The 20,993-nt window shown below is 44.0% G+C and overlaps 1 long non-coding RNA gene across 1 annotated transcript; it reads left to right on the forward strand.

The window, feature by feature from the left end:
• Window positions 1–3,906: 3,906 nt before the first annotated feature.
• On the forward strand, window positions 3,907–4,592 carry LOC116677920 (uncharacterized). Its single transcript, XR_004329098.1, has 3 exons — window positions 3,907–3,962; window positions 4,065–4,084; window positions 4,520–4,592. It is a non-coding gene; the product is annotated as an uncharacterized LOC116677920 (long non-coding RNA).
• The last annotated feature ends 16,401 nt before the right edge of the window (window positions 4,593–20,993 follow it).

Genomic DNA, 20,993 nt, shown 5'->3' on the forward strand with positions numbered 1-20,993 from the left:
GCCTGCTGCCCTGGGGGCCATTGCCCAGCAACAGAGCCTCTAGCTGGGATAAGGGTGGCGGATTAGTGCCCTGGAGTGTTCAAAGTGTTAAAAAGTTAAAGTATTTCGACGGAGAAGGCATTTGCAGAAGCGGGAGAAGGTCAACCCGCTTCTGCATTTCCCCTTCTCCGGTCGAAAAAACTTAGAAAAAAAAATTAGGTTACCAGGGCGAAAAAATTCTGGATTTTTTCTAAGTTTTTCGACCAGAGAAGGGGAGACAGTAGAGCTTCTGTGGTCCTGCAACCGTAGCCCCTGCGCGGCGTCACGGTGTCGCGCCCCCCGGTGGTAGTGACCACCCTGCCCCGCACCCCTCGCACTTGCTACAAAGAAGCTCATTTGAGCCATGCCCTTGACAAAGAGGTTGTCCGCGGATTTGAATTGAGAGTTTCAAAATTTGTGCGATTTTGCCGCTTCTACATGTCGTACTTTAGGAAACTCCTAGGGATGTCTTCCGTGCGACTTCTTTCAATTTGGTCCGTGCCATCTTAAGAACCTTATAGATGAAAAGTTATTTAAAGAGCTGTAATGGCGCAAAAGTCAATTGCGCAAGTTGTAGAGCGCCGACATCCGGTAGGGGGCCACTGAAAAAAGGAAGTGGGTGTAACTTGAGTGTACACTGAGCAATTGGCTCGAAACTTTTCAGCAATTTCCAACCCTGACATCTACAGGCCGAGATTGATTGAAAGCCCAAGCGCCGCCTCGTGGCAACAGGGTGAAGGCCTACAAGTCTTGCGCTACCCTTAAAACAATCTTCTCTTAGAGATTTCATCCGATAGACCTCAAATTCGTTTCACACGATGCAAGGTTATGAAAAGCTCGAGTTTTCGTTCAACGGTTCGGGCGTGGCGCAATTTTGAGCATTTCTCGGTGAACAAAGAAGCTGTTGTAACTTGAGTGTACGATGTCCAATTTGGCCGGAATTTCTCAGCATTGACGAGAGTCCAGGCTTGAGAACGCCTATGAGCAAAAATGTACCTTTGGCTATAGCGGCCCCGGTGGCAGCAGGAAGTCAGTCTTATCAGACAAACATCGTCCCATTTGCGTGAAACTTATGACGTGTGGTCTACGTGTGATACTGGGCCGCACGCTATACTCTAACCATGCACCTTTATGACTTTCACTGTTTAAAGATGGACTATTGCGTGAGGTATCATTTGAACTCGGCAGAGGTTCCTTTTCCTTTGGTCACGGTCATTGCAAGCAGAAGCGCCCGCAGTAAACGCCGGTGTGCACGGAGCGAGGACCCGTCCTACTTCACCTGGACTCTGTAGAATGGCCCAGACTTCCCAGCGCAGAGAGTTCCCCCCGCCCGCAGTGCAGGTCAGTCTTCAGCGCAGGGTTTCCTGTCTTTACCAGCTCGGGGGGGGGGGGGGGGGACGGGGGGGGACACACGCCCGCAGATCAAAATGTGGTAACGCTTCACGAATTTGCGTGTCATCCTTTCGCCTCCGTGAGCTGGATCCTCTCTGTTCCGATGTTCCAACTTGTTCCAACTTCAACCAATCACAGAACGGTGCGTCTGTTCCAATTTGTTCCGAATTCCAAGTTCTCGACTAATCACACGAGACACGTTTTTAGCCCCCCATCAGATGGCTCATTTTGTTCCAACTACCGCCATCTTGGATTCTCTCGCTAAGCGCGCTGTCATTCTGCCTTTGGTATTGACAGCAACGCCTGAGTAAGTACACACTTCTTCATATTCTTATTAAAAGATGAATGCATAACACTGTATAAACTATGATTTTGTCTGTTGTTAGTCCCACTGACTTAACGCTGTGTTTTTACTGAAATATCCGAGTGCTTGTTGCTTGCAAAACGGCCGTACTGTACAAGTCCGCCGTCATTATAACTCCGGTCCGCTTCGGACTTTTTGTGCACATTTAACGTGTCTAAATGAGTGCATAACGCTGTATTAACTAGTACTTATTTCTGTATTTAGTCCCACTAACTTAACGCTGTGTTTTTACGTCTGTTCGTGTAATATCCGAGTGTTTGTTGCTAGCTAAAGTGCCGTACTGTACATGTTAGCATGTCCGCCGGCATTATAACTCCGGTCCGCTTCGGACTTTTTGTACACATTTAACGTGTCTAAAAGAGTGCATAACGCTGTATTAACTAGTACTTAGTCCCACTGACTTAACGCTGTGTTTTTACGTCTATTTGTGTAATATCCGAGTGTGTTTTTTGTTACAAAAACGGCGTACCGTACACGTCCGCCGTCAGTATAACGCCGGTCCGTTTTTTTTTTTTTTTTTTTTTTTTTGGGACTTATTTACACAAAATGCATTGTCATGTATAATACAGTGACTCTGTTTAATATTATTAATTACTGTCTTGATTGTCAGGCTAATCTTATCTTATCTAATCTTACATCTTACATAGAAACAGTGTGTGTTAACTGTGTTATCCTCTCTGTTACTGTGTGTTGTAGATTAAGACATCTTCTTAAAAAATTAACTGTAAGTACCACATGTCATTTGTTTTTTAATCATTTTATATTTATTTTCATGTTGAAATATGTACTGCCAGACATTGTGTTAATGTTTATTCATTTATGTAGATGGAAATTCCCACATTCAGAAGGGCCCCTAATGGGACCCTTCTGTTGAAGGCTTCGGCCGAAGCCCAAGCCCTTGCCCACCGCCCCCTGGCAGCCAGGCCCCTACAGGGCCAAGCAGCCACAGGAGGTGGATGCGGAGGCCTGGGCCCACGTCAACTCCGAGGGTGGCGACACCACCAATGCCACCCTCATCCTGAGCCGGTGGAAGGTCCAGTTTGGTAAATACCAGGGGAAGACCTTCCACGGCTGCTGGAGAATGACGTGGGCTACAGTGTTAATCTTGTGGCCTCCCACAAGAAGGAGCGAGAGAGGACAGGGTCTCAGTCCCCGCTGATGGCCAACAAGGTGGAGTACTGTAGTCTGACATACACAAAAACAATTGAAAGAGTGATGATCTGATGACATTTTAACCTTTATCCCTTTGTGAACATGCAGGATGCCTTCACCCGCTACTCCTCGGCGTCCCTGACTTGTGGAGGCAGTCAGGTTTCACCAGGCGTTCGAGGAGGCGCGGGTGAAGTCCCTCCAGCCCGGGCAGGAGGGACAGGCACTTGTTGGCTTCGGGGACTTCAAATTTGAGACCCTGCAGAGCCTGTATGAGTCTGGGGACTCCAAAAGATCCGGTAAATTTTATATATGTTTGTATAGCTGGTGTACTGAGCACTGGTGAGAAGATTTCATATGACAAATAGTCTTTTTATTATTTTGGATTTATTTTTATACAGCTTTGTCAACTACCTCCGGAGGAAGGCGCCAGCTCCCGGCACGCAGATGGAGAACGCCGTCCACTATGTCCGGAAGAGAGACAGAGAGCAAAGAGCCAGCGCTGCTGCTGCATCCACCACAACTGCTGCTGCACCTCCACCACCACCACCACCACAGCAGCAGCAGCAGCAGCAGCAGCAGCGGCGGCAGCCAAGCCTCTGTCTCGGGCGCAAGCCAGAGAGCCAAGAGTGTCTCACAGTAAGTGTTACACTGTAAAGCTGTCTGTATGATGTACCTGGATGTGGTTGTAATGTTGTCTCATTATAGATGTTGTTGTGTGTTTGTGTTATAGACCTCTTGGATCTGCGCTTGCGGCCTTTGTCTCCGGGCGGCGTTCTCTGTCTGCGGTGGAAATGCAGGCCAAACTGAAAAAGTTGGTCCCCAAGCCTGCATTTCCAGGCAAGTCCAGCTTGAATTAATACAGAGTTAAGCGTTTATAATGTTGTATTCCCTGAGGAAAGGAATTACTTTATAATGTTCTGTTCTCTGTGTGGTTACAGCCTCTTCCTTCCGGCCCTTTAGACCAGCTCTTCCCTCCGCTTCCACCGGGAGCCCTCGGATGAAGAGCTGGTCGAGGCGGTAGTTGACTTGGAGAAGTGTAAGTCATATTTTACAATTTGGCACATTGTTTATGTAGATGAAGCTTGAATTAATTGTTAACCGTTGTATTTATTATGCTTATAACTGTTTCCATAATCAGAGGAGGAGAGGAAACGACAGGTAAGTTTGTGTTAAATCAAACACAGGTTGGTGTGCTGGTGACATTTCAATTCACTAACAGACGTGCAGCTGGCTGGCCAATCACTTGTCATAACATCCCTAATCATTGTATGCGTAGAGTAACATTTTCTTCTTCATCCTTTAGTTACCTGTGTAATCTAACTGCTGTCTGCCTCACTCAACCTTTGTAGTCTGCTAGAACCAGTTTGTCTCATCCCCGCTTACTCACCTTTAGAAGTACTTTTTGTATGCAGCTTGGCTGAATGTGGGCATGAAGTTCTTTTTATATATATATATATATATATATATATATATATATATATATATATATGCATAATAATAATAACAATAACAATAAGCAATGTACTGTCTATACATTTTAATATTAACACAACAATTTTTGTATGTTACTGAAACATTTTATTTCTCTTAAAGCCTCAGACGTACAGGCCCCTCTCTCGCTCCTGCCGCATCCACCTCCTCCCCCCTCATCAGCGGCACAGAAGGGAGCTGGTGTCTCTGCCGTGGACGAGCCCACCGACAGCGAGCTGCTGGAGGCCTCACAGGAACTGGACCGGCCCCTGCAACCTCCAGCAGCTGTGAGGCAGACGGCAGAGACACCAGCTCCCCGCCACGTCCTGGAGCTGCCAGTCCCCCACCACGTCCTGGAGCTGCCAGTCCCCCCACCATGTCCTGGAGCTGCCAGTCCCCCACCACGTCCTGGAGCTGCCAGTCCCCCGCCACCTGGAGTGCAGGAGTTGACGGAGCCAGCTGTCCTCCCTCCCCCGCCTCCTGCTGGCAGTGCTGAGGTAAGTCTGTCTGTCAAAACAAAGAACAAAACACACAAAAAAATGCCCTTTCACATCCAATGTTTTCCTTTAGATATTAAAGTGTCCTGTGTGGTTGTGTTGTTACCTCTCCAGCTGTTGCCTGCGTCCTGGCGGGCAGCTCTCACTGCGGAGCAGCAGCAGTGGATCGGCCGGGTGCTGTTTACCAGGAGCAGCAAGGGGAGGTCCCAGCTCGTTAAGGAGCTTAACGTGTGGTGGTACCCTCCCCAGACCCGGCCGGTCTACACCCAGCCTCCCGCGTCCCCCGACCCCTTCTTCGCATGTCGGCTGTTCCTGTGGATGCCACACAGGATCTGGCAGCAGCAGCTGACATGCCCCCAGCCTTTGTGCACAGGTACCATGACAAAGGCTGGGCTGTACAGGACCATCCGGAGGGTCCTGGACATCGACGGCTGGTATCTCCTGGCCACTGAGTACCTAGAGTGCCGTCGGTGTAAGAAGAAGGTCGGAGGGTGGTCACAGGGCCTTATTAGGCAGCTGTCCCCCACCTACAGCTGCCAATTCCCAGCTGTACTTACGTACAAGTAAGAAATATCAGTTTGTGTTTTTACATATTGTATGATGTATATTCCTTTTGCTGTACATGTTTGTTTTGTTCCTGCAGGCTGTCCTGTGACCTTAGGGTGGTGGCACAGCTGAGGTCCCGCACTTTGGGCAACAGTGCTTCTCGCTGTGCAACACCCTGCGGGAGGCACACTCGGTTGCCTGGTTGCGGAGAGCTATCGCGTACCTCGGCGTGTGCGAGCAGTTCCTGGCCTTGTGCGCGGTGAGGGGGCAGTTCTCACCACCACCCGAGATGCCCCCTCTCCCCTCCGCCGTCTGGCTGTTAACGGTGTACAGCCATGACATCCTGGCGCGGCTGGAGGAGTACAAGGCCAGGATCACGTCAACCTTCGGGTCCATCTTAAAGATGGATTCCACTAAGAAGGCAAGTGAAGTTTGTGACAATTTCGCCTTAGAGCTGCAGTTACAGCAGCGCTGTGTGTCATGGACTCACAATAACATGTGGAATAACATGTTGAATCTCTCTCCCTAAGGTGACGAAAAAGCTCGCAGGTACCGCTGCAGACACGGCCGCCTGGGTTACCAACGTGGGTAACGAGCACGGGCAGGTCCTCATCAGTGTCCTCACCTGCTCCGAGGGCACAGAGGGCCTGTCCCCCATGGCGGCCGGGTTGATGAGGCGGTACCGACTCGCCGAGGTGCCATCCCCCCAGCTGATCTACGTGGATCGCGACTGCTGCAGCCGAGACGGCGTGTCAAAGACAGCTGCCTTGTTTCAGGTGTGAAACTGACACTGTTAGCATTGTTAATAATAGCTTTCTTTATCTCACATTTCACAATATAAGATATATAAGTATGAGATGAATTTAGATGATTTTTGTGTGTGTGTGTGTATATGTTACGTTTATGAAAATTAAACCACATTTTTCTTGTTCTGTCCTTTTTGTTCTGTCACAGGAGTGGGGACAGCTCGTGGTGAGACTGGACATCTGGCACCTGATGCGGCGCTTCGCATCAGGTGTCACCACAGAGACCCACGAGCTGTACGCCCCCTTCATGAGGCAGCTGTCTCATTGCATCTTCGAGGTGGACTCGGGAGATGCCCGCCGTCTCACGGAGGCTAAGCGGTCTCAGCTGGAGGGGCAGCACGGGATGGTTGGCCTGACTGACGCCGAGGTCGTCAGGAGGATCTCCAGGGAGGAGTGGAGGCTCCACTGTCGTCGACGGACACGTGGAGCCGAGGAGTCGACACTCCTCATCCAGGACCTCCTAGAGACCTTCGGCGGACAAGCCGGGCGCAACATCCTGGACATCCCGTTGCTGGATGCTCTCCGCATCCAGGAAATTTGGAGTACGCAGAGGCCCCACCTCAGCTGCATCCAGGACCCACCGGGCGTGCAGCTGTACACCCAGACCGGCAGGCTGACAAAGGGAGGAGTCAGCCTGCCGGTTTATCGCTGCGCGAGGGGCTCCACGTCACTGGAGTCCTTCCACCTCCACCTCAACCGGTTCATCCCAGGTACTTGCATGTTTCTCACAGCTTGTGCTCAAATATTCTGTATTAACATAAAACTCTGATTAATTTGTTATCAATAACCTGCCTCCTCAGGGACGCGCGCCAGTGCATTGCACTTCCAGGCGTTCCTGGTTGATGGACTGGTGAGGTGGAATGAGGACCGCGCAGCAGCAGCTGCACCCCCGGTTGCAGCTGAGGAAAGGGTGGGACCTCTGCACTCCTACAGTGGCCACCTCAAGCACGTCCTTAACCTGAAGAGCCAACGGGTGCTTGGCCTTCCTATGGTTAAGGACTACACCAAGCCTGCTGAGTACACAGGTACGTGTGATCTCTAAAAAAATTTATTCAAACATGATAGCTATGAGAAAAATGAGCACTAACAAATCCTTTGCTTTGTATTTCTGCTGTACGACAGGGAAGCTCATAGGAGTTGAGTACCTGTACCAGCAGACTGGCAGAGTGCTTGAGGTTGTCAGCTTGGACCCTGACACTCCGGACGAGGCTGCTGCTATCGAGTCCCTCGGGGAGGACGAGGATGAGGGTATCGGGGAGGAGGTTGAGGACCCAACTCTCTTCGAGCCCGATGCCCTCTCCGGCAACACAGTGGCAGCAGCTCGGTCAGGGGATCCAGCTGACGCACCCCCGTCTGAGCCATCCGGTACCGCCGCCCCTCACCACCATGCCTCTTCCAAGGCCCCAGAAGGTCCTGCTTCCAAACAGTCCTCCTCAGAGTCTGAGGTAAGCTCACTGACTGACTACACACTCATGTTGATGACATTATGTGTTAAGAATAATAATAATAATAATAATAATAATAATAATAACTGAGTTGAAAATGAATCAGTTTATTTCAGACAATATACTCCCAGTATATATTTATATGTAGATTTTTTTAGGTTTATTTGTTATTTGTAACACTTTTATTGTTTATTTGTTATTTGTATACAAACATATAATATTTGATAGATATTTCCCAGTGCTCTCTTTACTCACAGTCATTTCCCTTTCTTGTGTTTCTTGTCAGGAGGAGATGCAGGGTCCTGATGGCCAGCCAGGATACCAGCATGTCCTGAGGCTGGCCCAGGCCCTGCTGGAAGCACGGAGCCTTCTGGGGCTGTCAGACCGGAGGGTAGACAGGCTCATTGTGCTCTGGTATCAATTGCCAGAGCACGACAAGAGGAGAGTGGTCTACCCTCCCAGATACCGGGAGAGGCAGCCTAAGGGGCGGTTTAAGGCTGCGAAGGGGACAAACACCTCCTGTCCTGGAAAGGAGAGTCTCCAACGGTGAGACTCTTTGCAAATATTATTATGTTATTTCTCTAATTACAACATGCTGTGTAATAACCCACTCTGTGCTCTCATTGACTCTTTCAGCAGCCTTCTCGGACCGAACTCGGGCCCTGCAAACTGGCCCAGTGCCAGTCGCCTGGTAGAGGCCATTTGCAGCCAGCTCTGCCAGCTCCACCCCAAAGGCACGCGGTCCGGGGGGATCCGTCGGGACAGGTGGGCCCTGGTCCTCTCGGACTACGTGGCCATCAGAGCGGCAGTGCTGGCCAGCCTGAGGCTGATGGCTCAGACGGACATCCAGCTCTTTGAGCTAAACCAGAGGACCCTCTCCCAGTGGTAAGAGTTTAACATAAAACAGTGTTGACATGTTGTAATCTGTACTGACAGTTATCTAATGATTGAAGCTCAAGAGTCTAAAAGCAGAATATGTTTGTCTTCCAGGTTCTCTCGGCGCCAGAAAGAGGAGGAGAAGGCTGTGCTGCTGCAGGCAAGTGGCGTCATGCCTGTGGCAGCACTGGCTGGAGAGCCCCTCCCTCCAGCAAAAGGGCTGTCCTCTGTCCAGGTGGGACAAGGACAGCCCTTTGCCTTCACTGTCCCTGAGGAGCAGCCCGGACACCAACGCCCACTTCTCCCGGGCCCTCCTCCTCCTCCTCCTCCTCCTCCTCCTCCTCCTCCTCCTCCTCCTCCTCCTGCCCTCCAGGTGGGGAGCATCCAGGCCCATCTGGAGGCGCACACCAACGCCTCCTCCTCCGGGCCCTCCTCTCCTCCTCCTCCTCCTCCTCCAAAACCCTCTTCCTCCTCCACTCCTCCAGTACTGCTCCCGGCCTTCCTCTTCCTGCACGGATCCCAAGGACCACTGAGTTCAGGAAGAGGAAGGCGGCCGAAGCTGCCGCTGCAGGCAGGGGCCGCCGCCCGGGAGCAAATCCCGTCGGCAGACGGCGCAGTACGTCTGCAGCAAGTGTGGCCAGCCCAAAAGGCTGGAGACTGGCCACACTCGTGTGGATGGAGTGGCGTACTGCGCTACTGTCGGCGGGAAGTCTGTGGAGGAGTGGCGGGAGGACATCAAAAGAAAAAAAAACAGTAACCCAGGGGGCCGGTGCCCATGCTTTAATTTTATTTTAGTTTTCTCTTTATTCAGTTTTCTCTTTTATTTGGTTCTGTTTTTTGTATTTTTATTCCTTTCCTTTTATTCATATTTTATTATTTATTTTATTTATTGTGTGGCTGCACATTAACTTGGTATTCTGCGGTAACCAATAAAAATCAGAAACTGCACTTTGTTTTGAAGCTTTTTTTTTAACGAACATCTAAACACACAACATATCTTCTAACCGTTACTTTAAAGTGTTTGTATGATATACACACAGTCAGATTAAGCTTGTTAACGTATCAAAATGCATTTTAGGATGACATGTCTTTCACCACCACCTAGACCGAGGGCCCCTCATCCAGTCTCCAGTCATCCAGGTTCAAGTCATCCGGTCTCCAGTCATCCGGTCTCCAGTCATCCGGTCTCCAGTCATCCGGTCTCCAGTCATCCAGTCTCCAGTCATCCAGGTTCAAGTCATCCAGTCTCCTGAAATTAGACAAAACATAAAGCTTGACATTATTGATTTCATACTACTTATTTCAACATTAAATCTTATGAAAAGTTACAGTTTAGATGATGTATGTAAACTCAGATGAAGCTTGCAGACGTGTAGCGTATCTACAACGTTGTTTTTGATGGCATCTTTATCGCCGCAGGCGGGGTTCGAACCGCCAACCTCAAAACTTCCAAAAAAAAGCCCACTAATTGCTTAATTGCTAGCCCCCCTCCCGCAGGAAAACAGAGAAGAACGCTCCATAAGCTTTTCGCAGCTTATGGAGCGTTACGTTATTCCAGCTTCATTCCAAGTCTGGGGGAGACACCACCTATCCAGTGTGTCTCTCAGGTAATTTCAGAGCATTCTGATGTACAGTTTTAAAATTAAGGCCTTGAAACCAAGGCTATATTAAGACTATTTCAGGCTAGTAAAGGCATATTCTTCTCTTTTTCAGGCTACTCTAGCTAGGAATCCTGACGTTATTCCAGCTTCATTCCAAGTCTGGAGGAGACATTACCCATCCAGTGTTTCTCTCAGGTAAGTTCAGAGTATTCTGATGTACGGATTTAAAATTAAGGCCTTGAAACCAAGGCTATATTGAGACTTTTTCAGGCTAGTAAAGGCATATTCTTCTCTTTTTCAGGTTACTCTAAATAGGAATCCTGACGTTATTCCAGCTTAATGCCAAGTCTGGAGGAGACATTACCTATCCAGTGTGTCTCTCAGGTAATTTCAGAGCATTCTGACGTACAGTTTTAAAATTAAGGCCTTGAAACCAAGGCTATATTGACACTTTTTCAGGCTAGTAAAGGCATATTCTTCTCTTTTTCAGAAGGCATATTCTTCTCTTTTTCAGGCTACTCTAAAAAGGACTCCTTACGTTATTCCAGCTTCATTCCAAGTCTGCGGGAGACATCACCTATCCAGTGTGTCTCTCAGGTAATGTCAGAGCATTCTGATGTACGGATTTAAAATAAAGGCCTTGAAACCAAGGCTATATTGAGACTTTTTCAGGCTAATAAAGGCATATTCTTCTCTTTTTCAGGTTACTCTAAATAGGAATCCTGACGTTATTCCAGCTTAATGCCAAGTCTGGAGGAGACATTACCTATCCAGTGTGTCTCTCAGGTAATTTCAGAGCATTCTGATGTACGGATTTAAAATAAGGCCTTGAAACCAAGGCTATATTGACACTTTTTCAGGCTAGTAAAGGCATATTCTTCTCTTTTTCAGAAGGCATATTCTTCTCTTTTTCGGGCTACTCTAAAAAGGAATCCTTACGTTATTCCAGCTTCATTCCAAGTCTGGGGGAGACATTACCTATCCAGTGTGTCTCTTAGGTAATTACAGAGCATTCTGATGTACAGTTTTAAAATGAAGGCCTTGAAACCAAGGCTATATTAAGACTATTTCAGGCTAGTAAAGGCATATTCTTCTCTTTTTCAGGCTACTCTAGCTAGGAATCCTGACGTTATTCCAGCTTCATTCCAAGTCTGGAGGAGACATTACCCATCCAGTGTTTCTCTCAGGTAAGTTCAGAGTATTCTGATGTACGGATTTAAAATTAAGGCCTTGAAACCAAGGCTATATTGAGACTTTTTCAGGCTAGTAAAGGCATATTCTTCTCTTTTTCGGGCTACTCTAAAAAGGAATCCTTACGTTATTCCAGCTTCATTCCAAGTCTGGGGGAGACATTACCTATCCAGTGTGTCTCTTAGGTAATTACAGAGCATTCTGATGTACAGTTTTAAAATGAAGGCCTTGAAACCAAGGCTATATTAAGACTATTTCAGGCTAGTAAAGGCATATTCTTCTCTTTTTCAGGCTACTCTAGCTAGGAATCCTGACGTTATTCCAGCTTCATTCCAAGTCTGGAGGAGACATTACCCATCCAGTGTTTCTCTCAGGTAAGTTCAGAGTATTCTGATGTACGGATTTAAAATTGAGGCCTTGAAACCAAGGCTATATTGACACTTTTTCAGGCTAGTAAAGGCATATTCTTCTCTTTTTCAGAAGGCATATTCTTCTCTTTTTCAGGCTACTCTAAAAAGGAATCCTTACGTTATTCCAGCTTCATTCCAAGTCTGGGGGAGACATCACCTATCCAGTGTGTCTCTTAGGTAATTACTGAGAATTCTGATGTACAGTTTTAAAATTAAGGCCTTGAAACCAAGGCTATATTGAGACTTTTTCAGGCTAGTAAAGGCATAATCTTCTCTTTTTCAGGTTACTCTAAATAGGAATCCTGACGTTATTCCAGCTTAATGCCAAGTCTGGAGGAGACATTACCTATCCAGTGTGTCTCTCAGGTAATTTCAGAGCATTCTGATGTACGGATTTAAAATAAGGCCTTGAAACCAAGGCTATATTGACACTTTTTCAGGCTAGTAAAGGCATATTCTTCTCTTTTTCAGAAGGCCTATTCTTCTCTTTTTCAGAATAGTCTAAAAAGGAATCCTTACGTTATTCCAGCTTCATTCCAAGTCTGGAGGAGACAATACCTATCCAGTGTGTCTCTCAGGTAATTTCAGAGCATTCTGATGTACGGATTTAAATTAAGGCCTTGAAACCAAGGCTATATTGAGACTTTTTCAGGCTAGTAAAGGCATATTCTTCTCTTTTTCAGGTTACTCTAAATAGGAATCCTGACGTTATTCCAGCTTAATGCCAAGTCTGGAGGAGACATTACCTATCCAGTGTGTCTCTCAGGTAATTTCAGAGCATTCTGATGTACGGATTAAAATAAGGCCTTGAACCAAGGCTATATTGACGCTTTTTCAGGCTAGTAAAGGCATATTCTTCTCTTTTTTCAGAAGGCATATTCTTCTCTTTTTCAGAATACTCTAAAAGGAATCCTTACGTTATTCCAGCTTCATTCCAAGTCTGGAGGAGACATACCTATCCAGTGTGTCTCTCAGGTAATTTCAGAGCATTCTGATGTACGGATTTAAAATTAAGGCCTTGAAACCAAGGCTATATTGACACTTTTTCAGGCTAGTAAAGGCATATTCTTCTCTTTTTCAGAAGGCATATTCTTCTCTTTTTCAGGCTACTCTAAAAAGGAATCCTTACGTTATTCCAGCTTAATTCCAAGTCTGGAGGAGACATCACCTATCCAGTGTTCTCTCAGGTAATTTCAGAGCATTCTGATGTACAGTTTTAAAATTAAGGCCTTGAAACCAAGGCTATATTGACACTTTTCAGGCTAGTAAAGGCATATTCTTCTCTTTTTCAGAAGGCATATTCTTCTCTTTTTCAGGCTACTCTAAAAAGGAATCCTTACGTTATTCCAGCTTCATTCCAAGTCTGGGAAGACATCACCTATCCAGTGTGTCTCTCAGGTAATTTCAGAGCATTCTGATGTACAGTTTTTAAATTAAGGCCTTGAAACCAAGGCTATATTGACACTTTTTCAGGCAAGTAAAGGCATATTCTTCTCTTTTTTAGGTTACGCTAAATAGGAATCCTGACGTTATTCCAGCTTCATTCCAAGTCTGGAGGAGACATTACCTATCTAGTGTGTCTCTCAGGTAATTTCAGAGCATTCTGATGTACGGATTTAAAATAAGGCCTTGAAACCAAGGCTATATTGACACTTTTTCAGGCTAGTAAAGGCATATTCTTCTCTTTTTCAGAAGGCATATTCTTCTCTTTTTCAGGCTACTCTAAAAAGGAATCCTTACGTTATTCCAGCTTCATTCCAAGTCTGGGGAAGACATCACCTATCCATGTGTCTCTCAGGTAATTTCAGAGCATTCTGATGTACAGTTTTAAAATTAAGGCCTTGAAACCAAGGCTATATTGAGACTTTTTCAGGCTAGTAAAGGCATATTCTTCTCTTTTTCAGGCTACTCTAAATAGGAATCCTGACGTTATTCCAGCTTCATTCCAAGTCTGGGGGAGACATTACCTATCCAGTGTGTCTCTCAGGTAATTTCAGAGCATTCTGATGTACAGTTTTAAAATTAAGGCCTTGAAACCAAGGCTATATTGACACTTTTTCAGGCTAGTAAAGGCATATTCTTCTCTTTTTCAGAAGGCATATTCTTCTCTTTTTCAGGCTACTCTAAAAAGGAATCCTTACGTTATTCCAGCTTCATTCCAAGTCTGGGGAGACATCACCTATCCAGTGTGTCTCTCAGGTAATTTCAGAGCATTCTGATGTACGGATTTAAAATAAGGCCTTGAAACCAAGGCTATATTGACACTTTTTCAGGCTAGTAAAGGCATATTCTTCTCTTTTTAGGTTACTCTAAATAGGAATCCTGACGTTATTCCAGCTTAATTCCAAGTCTGGGGAGACATTACCTATCCAGTGTGTCTCTCAGGTAATTTCAGAGCATTCTGATGTACAGTTTTAAAATTAAGGCCTTGAAACCAAGGCTATATTGACACTTTTCAGGCTAGTAAAGGCATATTCTTCTCTTTTTCAGGTTACTCTAATAGGAATCCTGACGTTATTCCAGCTTCATTCCAAGTCTGGAGGAGACATTACCTATCCAGTGTGTCTCTCAGGTAATTTCAGAGCATTCTGATGTACAATTTTAAAATTAAGGCCTTGAAACCAAGGCTATATTGACACTTTTTCAGGCTAGTAAAGGCATATTCTTCTCTTTTTCAGAAGGCATATTCTTCTCTTTTTCAGGCTACTCTAAAAAGGAATCCTTACGTTATTCCAGCTTCATTCCAAGTCTGGAGGAGACATTACCTATCCAGTGTGTCTCTCAGGTAATTTCAGAGCATTCTGATGTACAGTTTAAAATTAAGGCCTTGAAACCAAGGCTATATTGACACTTTTTCAGGCTAGTAAAGGCATATTCTTCTCTTTTTCAGAAGGCATATTCTTCTCTTTTTCAGGCTACTCTAAATAGGAATCCTGACGTTATTCCAGCTTCATTCCAAGTCTGGAGGAGACATTACCTATCCAGTGTGTCTCTCAGGTAATTTCAGAGCATTCTGATGTACAGTTTTAAAATTAAGGCCTTGAAACCAAGGCTATATTGACACTTTTTCAGGCTAGTAAAGGCATATTCTTCTCTTTTCAGAAGGCATATTCTTCTCTTTTTCAGGCTACTCTAAAAGGAATCCTACGTTATTCCAGCTTCATTCCAAGTCTGGGGAGACATCACCTATCCAGTGTGTCTCTCAGGTAATTTCAGAGCATTCTGATGTACAGTTTTAAAATTAAGGCCTTGAAACCAAGGCTATATTGAGACTTTTTCAGGCTAGTAAAGCATATTCTTCTCTTTTTCAGGCTACTCTAAATAGGAATCCTGACGTTATTCCAGCTTAATTCCAAGTCTGGAGGAGACATTACCTATCCAGTGTGTCTCTCAGGTAATTTCAGAGCATTCTGATGTACATTTAAAATTAAGGCCTTGAAACCAAGGCTATATTGACACTTTTCAGGCTAGTAAAGGCATATTCTTCTCTTTTTCAGAAGGCATATTCTTCTCTTTTTCAGGCTACTCTAAAAAGGAATCCTTACGTTATTCCAGCTTCATTCCAAGTCTGGGGGAGACATCACCTATCCAGTGTGTCTCTCAGGTAATTTCAGAGCATTCTGATGTACGGATTTAAAATTAAGGCCTTGAAACCAAGGCTATATTGACACTTTTTCAGGCTAGTAAAGGCATATTCTTCTCTTTTTCAGGTTACTCTAAATAGGAATCCTGACGTTATTCCAGCTTCATTCCAAGTCTGGAGGAGACATTACCTATCCAGTGTGTCTCTCAGGTAATTTCAGAGCATTCTGATGTACGGATTTAAAATAAGGCCTTGAAACCAAGGCTATATTGACACTTTTTCAGGCTAGTAAAGGCATATTCTTCTCTTTTTCAGAAGGCATATTCTTCTCTTTTTCAGGCTACTCTAAAAAGGAATCCTTACGTTATTCCAGCTTCATTCCAAGTCTGGGGGAGACATTACCTATCCAGTGTGTCTCTCAGGTAATTTCAGAGCATTCTGATGTACAGTTTTAAAATTAAGGCCTTGAAACCAAGGCTATATTGAGACTTTTTCAGGCTAGTAAAGGCATATTCTTCTCTTTTCAGAAGGCATATTCTTCTCTTTTTCAGGCTACTCTAAAAGGAATCCTGACGTTATTCCAGCTTCATTCCAAGTCTGGAGGAGACATTACCTATCCAGTGTGTCTCTCAGGTAATTTCAGAGCATTCTGATGTACAGTTTAAAATTAAGGCCTTGAAACCAAGGCTATATTGACACTTTTTCAGGCTAGTAAAGGCATATTCTTCTCTTTTTCAGAAGGCATATTCTTCTCTTTTTCAGGCTACTCTAAAAAGGAATCCTTACGTTATTCCAGCTTCATTCCAAGTCTGGGGAGACATCACCTATCCAGTGTGTCTCTCAGGTAATTTCAGAGCATTCTGATGTACAGTTTTAAAATTAAGGCCTTGAAACCAAGGCTATATTGAGACTTTTTCAGGCTAGTAAAGGCATATTCTTCTCTTTTTCAGGCTACTCTAAATAGGAATCCTGACGTTATTCCAGCTTATTCCAAGTCTGGGGAGACATTACCTATCCAGTGTGTCTCTCAGGTAATTTCAGAGCATTCTGATGTACAGTTTTAAAATTAAGGCCTTGAAACCAAGGCTATATTGACACTTTTTCAGGCTAGTAAAGGCATATTCTTCTCTTTTTCAGAAGGCATATTCTTCTCTTTTTCAGGCTACTCTAAAAAGGAATCCTTACGTTATTCCAGCTTCATTCCAAGTCTGGGGGAGACATCACCTATCCAGTGTGTCTCTCAGGTAATTTCAGAGCATTCTGATGTACGGATTTAAAATTAAGGCCTTGAAACCAAGGCTATATTGACACTTTTTCAGGCTAGTAAAGGCATATTCTTCTCTTTTTCAGGTTACTCTAAATAGGAATCCTGACGTTATTCCAGCTTCATTCCAAGTCTGGAGGAGACATTACCTATCCAGTGTGTCTCTCAGGTAATTTCAGAGCATTCTGATGTACGGATTTAAAATTAAGGCCTTGAAACCAAGGCTATATTGACACTTTTTCAGGCTAGTAAAGGCATATTCTTCTTTTTCAGAAGGCATATTCTTCTCTTTTTCAGGCTACTCTAAAAAGGAATCCTTACGTTATTCCAGCTTCATTCCAAGTCTGGGGGAGACATTACCTATCCAGTGTGTCTCTCAGGTAATTTCAGAGCATTCTGATGTACAGTTTTAAAATTAAGGCCTTGAAACCAAGGCTATATTGAGACTTTTTCAGGCTAGTAAGGCATATTCTTCTCTTTTTCAGAAGGCATATTCTTCTCTTTTCAGGCTACTCTAAAAAGGAATCCTTACGTTATTCCAGCTTCATTCCAAGTCTGGAGGAGACATTACCTATCCAGTGTGTCTCTCAGGTAATTTCAGAGCATTCTGATGTACGGTTTTAAAATTAAGGCCTTGAAACCAAGGCTATATTGACACTTTTTCAGGCTAGTAAGGCATATCTTCTCTTTTTCAGAAGGCATATTCTTCTCTTTTTCAGGCTACTCTAAAAGGAATCCTTACGTTATTCCAGCTTCATTCCAAGTCTGGGGAGACATCACCTATCCAGTGTGTCTCTCAGGTAATTTCAGAGCATTCTGATGTACAGTTTTAAAATTAAGGCCTTGAAACCAAGGCTATATTGAGACTTTTTCAGGCTAGTAAAGGCATATTCTTCTCTTTTTCAGGCTACTCTAAATAGGAATCCTGACGTTATTCCAGCTTCATTCCAAGTCTGGGGAGACATTACCTATCCAGTGTGTCTCTCAGGTAATTTCAGAGCATTCTGATGTACAGATTAAAATTAAGGCCTTGAAACCAAGGCTATATTGACACTTTTTCAGGCTAGTAAAGGCATATTCTTCTCTTTTTCAGAAGGCATATTCTTCTCTTTTTCAGGCTACTCTAAAAAGGAATCCTTACGTTATTCCAGCTTCATTCCAAGTCTGGGGAGACATCACCTATCCAGTGTGTCTCTCAGGTAATTTCAGAGCATTCTGATGTACAGTTTTAAAATTAAGGCCTTGAAACCAAGGCTATATTGACTTTTTCAGGCTAGTAAAGGCATATTCTTCTCTTTTTCAGGTACTCTAAATAGGAATCCTGACGTTATTCCAGCTTAATTCCAAGTCTGGAGGAGACATTACCTATCCAGTGTGTCTCTCAGGTAATTTCAGAGCATTCTGATGTACGGATTTAAAATTAAGGCCTTGAAACCAAGGCTATATTGACACTTTTTCAGGCTAGTAAAGGCATATTCTTCTCTTTTTCAAAGGCATATTCTTCTCTTTTTCAGGCTACTCTAAAAAGGAATCCTACGTTATTCCAGCTTCATTCCAAGTCTGGGGAGACATTACCTATCCAGTGTGTCTCTCAGGTAATTTCAGAGCATTCTGATGTACGGATTTAAAATTAAGGCCTTGAAACCAAGGCTATATTGACACTTTTTCAGGCTAGTAAAGGCATATTCTTCTCTTTTTCAGAAGGCATATTCTTCTCTTTTTCAGGCTACTCTAAAAAGGAATCCTTACGTTATTCCAGCTTCATTCCAAGTCTGGGGAGACATCACCTATCCAGTGTGTCTCTCAGGTAATTTCAGAGCATTCTGATGTACAGTTTTAAAATTAAGGCCTTGAAACCAAGGCTATATTGAGACTTTTCAGGCTAGTAAAGGCATATTCTTCTCTTTTTCAGGCTACTCTAAATAGGAATCCGGACGTTATTCCAGCTTCATTCCAAGTCCGGAGGAGACATTACCCATCCAGTGTGTCTCTCAGGTAATTTCAGAGCATTCTGATGTACAGATTTAAAATTAAGGCCTTGAAACCAAGGCTATATTGAGACTTTTTCAGGCTAGTAAAGGCATATTCTTCTCTTTTTCAGAAGGCATATTCTTCTCTTTTTCAGGCTACTCTAAAAAGGAATCCTTACGTTATTCCAGCTTCATTCCAAGTCTGGAGGAGACATTACCTATCCAGTGTGTCTCTCAGGTAATTTCAGAGCATTCTGATGTACGGATTTAAAGTTAAGGCCTTGAAACCAAGGCTATATTGACACTTTTTCATGCTAGTAAAGGCATATTCTTCTCTTTTTCCGAAGGCATATTCTTCTCTTTTTCAGGCTACTCTAAATAGGAATCCTTACGTTATTCCAGCTTCATTCCAAGTCTGGGGGACACATCACCTATCCAGTGTGTCTCTCAGGTAATTTCAGAGCATTCTGATGTACAGTTTTAAAATTAAGGCCTTGAAACCAAGGCTATATTGACACTTTTTCAGGCTAGTAATGGCATATTCTTCTCTTTTTCAGGTATCTCTAAATAGGAATCCTGACGTTATTCCAGCTTAATTCCAAGTCTGGAGGAGACATTACCTATCCAGTGTGTCTCTCAGGTAATTTCAGAGCATTCTGATGTACGGATTTAAAATTAAGGCCTTGAAACCAAGGCTATATTGACACTTTTTCAGGCTAGTAAAGGCATATTCTTCTCTTTTTCAGAAGGCATATTCTTCTCTTTTTAGGCTACTCTAAAAGGAATCCTTACGTTATTCCAGCTTCATTCCAAGTCTGGGGGAGACATCACCTATCCAGTGTGTCTCTCAGGTAATTTCAGAGCATTCTGATGTACAGTTTTAAAATTAAGGCCTTGAAACCAAGGCTATATTGAGACTTTTTCAGGCTAGTAAAGGCATATTCTTCTCTTTTTCAGGCTACTCTAAATAGGAATCCTGACGTTATTCCAGCTTCATTCCAAGTCTGGAGGAGACATTACCTATCCAGTGTGTCTCTCAGGTAATTTCAGAGCATTCTGATGTACGGATTTAAAATTAAGGCCTTGAAACCAAGGCTATATTGACACTTTTTCAGGCTAGTAAAGGCATATTCTTCTCTTTTTCAGAAGGCATATTCTTCTCTTTTTCAGGCTACTCTAAATAGGAATCCTGACGTTATTCCAGCTTCATTCCAAGTCTGGAGGAGACATTACCTATCCAGTGTGTCTCTCAGGTAATTTCAGAGCATTCTGATGTACGGATTTAAAATTAAGGCCTTGAAACCAAGGCTATATTGACACTTTTTCAGGCTAGTAAAGGCATATTCTTCTCTTTTTCAGAAGGCATATTCTTCTCTTTTTCAGGCTACTCTAAAAAGGAATCCTGACGTTATTCCAGCTTCATTCCAAGTCTGGGGGAGACATTACCTATCCAGTGTGTCTCTCAGGTAATTTCAGAGCATTCTGATGTACAGTTTTAAAATTAAGGCCTTGAAACCAAGGCTATATTGAGACTTTTTCAGGCTAGTAAAGGCATATTCTTCTCTTTTTCAGGTATCTCTAAATAGGAATCCTGACGTTATTCCAGCTTAATTCCAAGTCTGGAGGAGACATTACCTATCCAGTGTGTCTCTCAGGTAATTTCAGAGCATTCTGATGTACAGTTTTAAAATTAAGGCCTTGAAACCAAGGCTATATTGAGACTATTTCAAGCTAGTAAAGGCATATTCTTCTCTTTTTCAGGCTACTCTAAATAGGAATCCTGACGTTATTCCAGCTTCATTCCAAGTCTGGAGGAGACATTACCTATCCAGTGTGTCTCTCAGGTAATTTCAGAGCATTCTGATGTACAGATTTAAAATTAAGGCCTTGAAACCAAGGCTATATTGAGACTTTTTCAGGCTAGTAAAGGCATATTCTTCTCTTTTTCAGAAGGCATATTCTTCTCTTTTTCAGGCTACTCTAAAAAGGAATCCTTACGTTATTCCAGCTTCATTCCAAGTCTGGAGGAGACATTACCTATCCAGTGTGTCTCTCAGGTAATTTCAGAGCATTCTGATGTACGGATTTAAAATTAAGGCCTTGAAACCAAGGCTATATTGACACTTTTTCAGGCTAGTAAAGGCATATTCTTCTCTTTTTCCGAAGGCATATTCTTCTCTTTTTCAGGCTACTCTAAATAGGAATCCTTACGTTATTCCAGCTTCATTCCAAGTCTGGGGGAGACATCACCTATCCAGTGTGTCTCTCAGGTAATTTCAGAGCATTCTGATGTACAGTTTTAAAATTAAGGCCTTGAAACCAAGGCTATATTGACACTTTTTCAGGCTAGTAATGGCACATTCTTCTCTTTTTCAGGTATCTCTAAATAGGAATCCTGACGTTATTTC

This window comes from Etheostoma spectabile, unplaced genomic scaffold (assembly GCF_008692095.1).
Source record: "Etheostoma spectabile isolate EspeVRDwgs_2016 unplaced genomic scaffold, UIUC_Espe_1.0 scaffold00006158, whole genome shotgun sequence".
Taxonomy (NCBI): domain Eukaryota; kingdom Metazoa; phylum Chordata; class Actinopteri; order Perciformes; family Percidae; genus Etheostoma; species Etheostoma spectabile.